The sequence below is a fragment of the Tachyglossus aculeatus genome, chromosome 9 (assembly GCF_015852505.1).
Source record: "Tachyglossus aculeatus isolate mTacAcu1 chromosome 9, mTacAcu1.pri, whole genome shotgun sequence".
Taxonomy (NCBI): Eukaryota; Metazoa; Chordata; class Mammalia; order Monotremata; family Tachyglossidae; genus Tachyglossus; species Tachyglossus aculeatus.
In genome coordinates this window covers 39,528,139-39,535,604 of record NC_052074.1, presented here as the reverse complement: position 1 = coordinate 39,535,604, position 7,466 = coordinate 39,528,139, and positions in this window count along the sequence as shown.

The following is a 7,466-nucleotide window of genomic DNA, read 5'->3' as shown; positions in this document are numbered from 1 at the left end:
GAAAGGGCCACTCGTTCCCTCTGGTCTCCATTCTCTGTCTCTGTCCTCGGAGGTTTAGTGGGAAGAGCACGAGCTTGGCAGTCAGGGGACGTGGGTTCTAATCCCAGCTCCGCGGTGTAACCTTGGGCAAGCTGTTTCATTCCTCTCCCTTTCCTCCCCTCCCCATCCCCCCCCGCCTTACCTCCTTCCCCTCCCCACAGCACCTGTATATATGTTTGTACGTATTTATTACTCTATTTTATTTGTACATATTTATTCTATTTATTTTATTTTGTTAATATGTTTTGTTTTGTTGTCTGTCTCCCCCTCCTAGACTATGAGCCCGCTGTTGAGTAAGGACCATCTCTATATGTTGCCAACTTGTACTTCCCAAGCGCTTAGTACAGTGCTCTGCACACAGTAAGCGCTCAATAAATACGACTGAATGAGTGAATGAATGAATGTGCCTGTTACCTCATCTGTTAAGTGGGGATGAAGACTGTGAGCCCCACGCAGGATGACCCGATTACCCTGTATTTATTCAATCGTACTTACTGGGCGCTTACTGTGCGCAGAGCACCGTACAAAGCACTTGGAAAGTACAATTCGGCAACAGAGACAATGCCTACTTAACAATGGGCTCACGATCTAGAAGAGGGGAGACAGACAACAAAACAAAACAAGTAGACAGGCATCAGTAGCCTGTATCTATCCAAGTGCATAGAACACTGCATGGCACATAGTAAGCGCTTAACAAATATTATAACTATTATTATCATTATTCTCTGAACCTCAGTTACCTCATCTGTAAAATGGAGATGAAGATCGTGAGCCCCACGTGGGACAACCTGATTACCCTGTGTCTATCCCAGCATTTAGTGCGGTGCTTGGCACATAGTAAGCACTAAACAAATACCACTATTACTCTTATTAATAATAATAATAGCATTTATTAAGTGCTTACTGTGTGCAAAGCACTGTTCTAAGTGCTGGGGAGGTTACAAGGTGATCAGGTTGTCCCACGGGTGGCTCACAGTCTTAATCCCCATTTTACAGAGGAGGGAACTGAAGCACAGAGAAGTGAAGTGACTTGCCCAAAGTCACACACCTGACAATTGGCGGAGCCGGGATTTGAACCCATGGCTTCTGACTCCAAAGCCCGTGCTCTTTCCACTGAGCCATGCTGCTTCTCTAAGTATCCTCTGTCTCTGTCCTCGAACCCCATCTCCGTCCACATTATTCATTCATTAAAATCGTATTTATTGAGCCGCTTACTGCGTGCAGAGCACTGTACTAAGCGCTCGGGGAAGTACAATATAGCAATAAAGAGAGACAATCCCCGCCCACAATGAGCTCGAGGTCTTGAGGGGGATGCTAGGCTCGAGGCGTCCTCCTCAGTCTCCATCTCAGTCCCCATCTCAGTCGCCGTCCTCGGGCCCTCCTGCCCCATTCGTTCCAGGAGAGCTGTACATACAGGGTGGTCGCGGCGTTAATGAAGGACCACCCACGCTACAGAGCCCCCGCCCTAGACCAAGCCGAAGCCCTAAACCCACAACTCATGGCCGTTTGAGGACATTGGCCCAGAGGAGGAGGAGAGGCAGGGGCCCATCTTCTGTGCGGGCAGTCTGCCCTCCCATGCCACATCGTAAGAGGCCCTTCCCAGGGGGTACCGCGCGGGAGGCCGATTCCTCCGTGGAAAGGGATGTGATAATAATAATAATAACAATAATGATGATGGCATTTATTAAGCGCTTACTATGTGCAAAGCACTGTTCTAAGCGCTGGGGTAGATACAAGGTAATCAAGTTGTCCCACGTGGGGCTCACAGACTTAATCCCCATTTTACAGATGAGCTAACTGAGGCACAGAGAAGTTAAGTGACTTGCCCAAATTCACACAGCTGCCAAGTGGCGGAGGCGGGATCTGAACCCATGACCTCCGACTCCAAAGCCCGTGCCCTTTCCACTGAGCCATGCTGCTTCTCACGTGATGGGTCGGAACACTTAGATTCTCTCCGAAGATCATCATCATCATCATCATCTTCATCAACGGAGCCCTTGCCAGATGCCGGGTGAAGCAGAGTGGTCTAGCGGAAACAGCCTGGGCTGAGGAGACCGGCCGCTTACCCGCCGTGTGACATTGGGCAAGCCATTTCACTTCTCCAGGCCTCACTTTCCTCTTCCGTAAAATGGGGATGCCATACCTGTTCTCCCTTCTACATAGACTGTGAGCCCCTTGTGGACTAGATATTGTGTTTGAACTGCTGATCTTGTATCTTCTCGGTGCTTCATACAGTGCTTTATGCAGAGCGAGCGCCTAACAGATTCAATTATTATTATTGTCATCATCACTGTTATTATTATTAGTTGGTGAGGAAGTGGAGAGATTTTGGAAAAGATTCAGAATGGAGGAAAGTGTTTGTCATAATGATAACAGTTAAATATTTAGTTAGTGCCAAGCACTGTGCTGTCATGATAGTAATGAGATTGAAGTGTTTACGGTGTGCAGTGCACTGTACTATTCTGAGGAAGATTACATAGGTGGGAATCAGGTATTCCCTGGAATTTCCTAGCCCACAGGGACTCCCAGCCTGAGAATACAAAGGGAGAGAAGGATCTGTCAATGGACACATAAAGACAGATGAAACAAAACACTAAGAGAGTCACTCAGTCTGATATTTATCAATCTCTTACTGTGTGCAGGACACTGTCCTGAGGGCTTGGGAGAGTACGATGTAACACAGTCAACAGATGCGTTCTCTGCCCACAGCAAGCTTACAATCTAAAGGGGGAGACATACATTAAAAGAACTTACAGATAGGTACATAAGTGCTGTGGGGTTGAGGATGGGTGGATGTCAAGTAGTTAAAGCGTAGAGATCAAAATGTGTAGGTGATGGAGAAGGGAGAGGGAATAGGGGAAAAGAGGGCTTCATTGAGAAAGGCCTCTTAGCATTTATGGGGTACTGACCAGGGGATGAATGACTCCATCCCCCACCCCCATCCCATCTGTTTTTCCCACAAGGCTGCTTCTGGATAGAAAGTAATTTCCCCATTTAAAAAGGAATAACATAATGACCACAAAAGACAATGTAAAGATCTGGACAAATACACAGAATAAAAACCCAAATCAACAGGGATGGCTAGAGGAGCAAAATTTCAAGCTCCTCGAAGTTTAGAATCCAACCTAGTGGATAGAGCCCAGGCCTGGGTGTCAGAAGGACCTGGGTTCTAATCCCGGCTCCCCCACTTATCTGCCTTGTGACTTTGGTCGTCACTTAACTTCTCCGTGCCTTGGCTTCCTCTTCTGTAAATAGGGGGATTACGACTGGGAGCCCTTTTGGGGCAAGGACTGCGTCCAACTTGATTACCCCAGTGCTTAGAACAGTGTCCGGCACATACAATGGACAAAAAAAAATTTACAACCATGACCACAGTTAGAGTTACAGCAGCAGGCTGCCGAAACCTTCCTGAGGTTGTGAGCTCCTGGCAGTACCGTGTGCTGGAGTAGATGTGATACAATCAGAGCAGACCCAATCCTTGTCCCCTACGAGGCTCACAGTCTAATGGGAAGGGGGAGTAGGTATTAAATTATCACCTTACAGACGAAGAAACTGAGACCCAGAGAAGATTACTGAGTTGCCCAAGGCCCCAAAACAGGTAAGTGATTGAAACCCAGGTCTTCAAAAGTTCAATACTATGCTCCTTCTGCTTGGCCACACTGTTTCTCCATTCTCAAGATACTCATTTTTTCAGTGGTCGGTATCACATCTGCTAAGTACTTGAGGGCGTAGTTCGTCATCTCTGCACAAAGTTGTGAGGTTATACTAATAATGGCAAGGATTTCTCCAGCACAGAGTATCTTCACGTCAGCTGCCTCACAATAACAATAATGATAATTACTATTACTATTAGTAGTAATAATAATAGTACGTGTTAAGTGCTTACTATGTATCAAAAACTGTAAGTATCTGTTGGGTAGGGACTGTCTCTATATGTTGCCAATTTGTACTTCCCAAGCGCTTAGTGCAGTGCTCTGCACATAGTAAGTGCTCAATAAATACGATTGATGATGATGATGATCTCTGGGGCAGATACAAGTTAATGACATTGGACACAGTCCCTATCTCACATGGGGCTCACAGTCTAAGTAGGAGGGAGAACGGGTATTGAATCCCCATTTTCAGATGAGGAAAATGAGACACAGAGAAGTTAAGTGACTTTCCCAAGGTCACACAATGGACAAGGGCAGAGCCAGGATTAGAACTCAAGTTCTCTGATTCTCTGGCCCACACTTTTTCCACTAGGCCTTGCTGATTCTCGCCTTATTCTACTCGCAGCTTACCCCTGGGGGAGGCAGCTCTTACTCTCCCCAGTTGAACGAGGAGGAAACTGAGGCCCAGAGAGGTTAAGCAATTAGTCCAAGGGCACCCAGCGGGCGGGTGGCAGAGCTGGCTTTAGAATCCAGGTCTCCCTTGCTCTTTCTACTAGACCCCTGTGACCTCCAACTGCTATTTATGTTCTTCCTCCGGGATGCTTAGGGCATTTCGTTATGCACACAAATAAACGTGGCTCTATCTAGGGGACCGCATGTTGAAATAAACACAGCTGCATTTATTTGAGCACACGGTCCTCTGTACATGTCGAAACATTCAAACAAACACACTCCATGGATTTATTTGAGTGGCAAAGGGGCAATTCCTCAAACAAACACCCTTGGTCCAATTATTTGAATCTCACACGGCTGGCTCATCAATCACTCCATTTTATTTTAGTTCATGTCTTTCTCAGAAGTAAAGCAAGTTTCACGGAAAAGATGCGACCCCCTCTACGCCGTGAGCTCTTTATGGGCAGGGAATGGATCCACTCATTCTCCGAACCGCTCCGTGCATAGTGAGCGCTCAATAATTATTACTGATGGATTCCAGCCAGGATGTGGAGAGTCCCTAGTACCTAAAGTCAGGAGGTTCTGGTCTGGGGCTTCTCCATTAGCAGGCTCACATGGTCTGTGGAGGTAACAGCCCTACAGCTGATCGATCGATGGATCAGAATGAGACTTCTGGGCTGATGCCCCGAAAAAAGAGAATTTCTTGGACACAAACTGGGAAAATCTGTCAAGTTCAGGCCCATTCCTCTGTCGCGTTTGGGGTCACCGGACTGAATTCTCGCAGTTTTCAGGGATGTTCCGGCAGTCATGGCCTCCATCTCTTACCTGGGCATTAAAAACAGAAGCCAGAAAGGAAAATTCTTTCCCAACGCCCAACCATTACAGTAGTCTCAGCTGCCTCATCTGAACACTTTTAAAACACTTAAAACACTTTCTGCTCCTTAGAACTATGAGGAGCAGCATGGACTAGTGGAAAGAGCCCAGGCCTGAGAGTCAGAGGACCTGGGTTCTAATCCCACCTCTGCCACTCGTTTTCTGTGTGATTTGGGGCAAATCACTTAACTTCCCGGGACCTAGGTTTTCTCATCTCTAAAATGGGGATAAGATCCCTGCTCTCCCTCCTTCTTAGACTGTGAGGCTTTCACGTCTACCGACTCTGCTCTGGCATACTTGCCCAGGCATTTAGTACAGTGCTTTGTACGAGGCAAATGCTCAATAAATACAATCGATTGAAACATTGATTTGAGACAGGGACTGGGACCACCTAATCATCTTGTCACTACCAAAGCGCTTGGTGTAAAACAGACACTTAAAAAACACCAAGATTATCGCTACCGACTTCCTCATACGTTCCAAAATTTGAAGTTTTTTAGCCACTAAAAGCTGGGCTGGTGTAACCCTGATATTGCACGTTAGCTCGTGCCCAACCCTAAAAGAAGTAGATTAATAGGAGATGCTTCAGGCTGAAGCTATTGCTTGCTTTTTCTTCAACTGAAACCATTTCATCGTGAGCAGGGTGTTTTCTTATCTGAGATGCTTGTAATGTTGGCTGCTTAAATCTCTGCTACCCTTGCAGTGAGTTAGTATTGGTGGCTATTTCATAAGCAGCACAGAGAAGACACAAGTCTTGGGCTGTATTTTTACTGGAGAGATTTCCCTTCCTGTATTCCGTGATAGAAACCTCCTTCCCCAAAACAAAAATGTCCACTCCAAATCTGAAGAGTTATAAAAGCATGATGGCTTCCTCTGGGGCTACATATTTAAATAAACAATAAGATGATAGGTTTTGCCTTCTCTTGGGCCTGGCGGCGGATCTAATTTTAGTTGGGGGACGAGGCAGAGTTTCATAGGATCCAGATATCCGTGTCTGCAGAGTTAAAGCAGATCTATTCGTTGCAGAATGTAAATTGTGAAGTAAGATTACTCTGAGACCCTCTGACTCACTGTGCGACTTTGGGCAAGTCACTTAGCCTCTCTGGGCCTCAGTTTCTTCATCTGTAAAATGAGAGTAGCTCATTGTGGGCAGGGAATGTGTCTGTTTATTGTGGCATTGTACTCTCCCAAGCACTTAGCGCAGTGCTCGGGATACAGTAGGCACTCAATAAATACGATTGAATGAATGAATGAATGACTAGTTCACTGTTTTCCCTCCTTCTTAAATTATGAGCCCCATTTGAGAAAAGGACTGTGCCTGGTCTGATTGCTTCGGATCTCCCACAGGGCTTAATAGAGGGCTTAGCACCTAGTAAGTGCCTACTATTTTTTTTTAGTTCGTTTTTTAAGAGAAAAAGTTCTCAAGAGAAAAAGTTCTCTTTTTTAAGAGAAGGGGAGAGGGAAGTTGGACTGGCAGCCTTCCCAGTGGCCAAATCACACTGGACAAAAGGTTGTGCCATCTAGCAAAGTGCTCAGTACAGTGCCTGACATATAATAAGCACTTACCAAATAGCATTTTAAACAAAGCCTTCACACAGCTAATGCATCAGGCCTATCTGTCCCATCTTCAAACAGCTTAAACCACACAGGACCTGCTTAAAGTCCCCCCAAACCCTGGATAAATTGAATACCCCATCACCGTACCCCATCACCGTGTACATGGGGCTCACAGTTGGGAGAACCGGCTTCTAATCCTTGCTCTGACCTCGGATGGGTCATCTAACATCTCTGTGCTCCAGTTTACCTATCTGGAAAATGGGGAAAATTATAGGGACTTGCCCCCTCTCTCTCTGGGATGTGTGAGGGAGGAGAAAAGTGATGGGAAAGTGCTTCGGAAATGTCAACCAATCTATTAATGGTATTTATTGAGCATTTCCGATGGACTGGACTAAGCGCTTGGGAGAGTTCAATAAAAGCACTCTACCAATTCAAGACTTTGACTTAGATATACCTGGTGGGGAAATGGCGAAGGCCATATGGGAGGGAGTTGCTTTCTAAAGAATGGGGGCTTCACTGGGGATTCAATACCCATTCTGGTCCGTGATGCCACTGAAAATGCCCCCTCTGAAGAACGGGAAGCAGGGTGGGATGATACCAAACTCTCACTCTCTCACTCTCCCAGGATGAACATGCCTGTTAGCTTTGGAACGCAGGATAAGCCCCCAAATT